This window comes from Micromesistius poutassou, assembly GCF_964030765.1.
Source record: "Micromesistius poutassou genome assembly, chromosome: 8".
Classification (NCBI taxonomy): Eukaryota; Metazoa; Chordata; class Actinopteri; order Gadiformes; family Gadidae; genus Micromesistius; species Micromesistius poutassou.
The window spans coordinates 11,247,496-11,248,187 of record NC_140278.1 but is presented as its reverse complement, the minus strand read 5'-3'; the positions used below and the strand labels follow the sequence as shown (position 1 = coordinate 11,248,187).

The 692-nt window shown below is 41.0% G+C and overlaps 1 non-coding gene across 1 annotated transcript; it reads left to right on the top strand.

The window, feature by feature from the left end:
- Window positions 1-209: 209 nt before the first annotated feature.
- AC3HAE_022449 (transfer RNA leucine (anticodon CAG)) lies at window positions 210-292 on the top strand. The gene has a single exon. It is a non-coding gene; the product is annotated as a tRNA-Leu (tRNA).
- The last annotated feature ends 400 nt before the right edge of the window (window positions 293-692 follow it).

The following is a 692-nucleotide window of genomic DNA, read 5'->3' as shown; positions in this document are numbered from 1 at the left end:
CTCATCAGAGGATAAGTGAAACCGGAATCCTGCTACTCTGCTGATGCTGCTGCTGTTTGGAGCAGATTTCAGTCAATAATTATTTGTCAGAGTAACGCTTAGTAATTTAATTTATATATATATTTTTGATAAATGTGGTTGCTAATATGTAAACAAAAACTAAATGGTTGTATTTGAGTTCTCAGACAAAAATGCTTAGAAGTTGATGTGTCAGGATGGCCGAGCGGTCTAAGGTGCTGCGTTCAGGTCGCAGTCTCCTCTGGAGGTGTGGGTTTGAATCCCACTTCTGATAGTCTTTTGGAGGACACCTAACGAAAAACAAAATCACCATCTTGACAACCTTTTCATTTCAAAGGATCTGCAAAGTTAGGTTCGCCCGCTGCAGCAAGATCTTCCGCAAGAGGTTACCTCACAGAAACACTGTGTTTAAGTTACGGTTCAGATTTGATCAACAGTGTGTCAGGGCCAGGAATCGAACCCGGGCCTCCCACGTGGCAGGCGAGAATTCTATCACTGAACAACCAATACTTACATTTAGTGTAACTTTGGCTCACAAAATGCGCCCAACACACATTTACACCTGCAGGGCTCGGAGCAGAAGATTTCAGTCAATAATTATAGCATCATTTGTCAGTAACCACTTAGTAATTTAACAATGCAATTTTTTTTACTTTCATGAATGTGATCGCTGA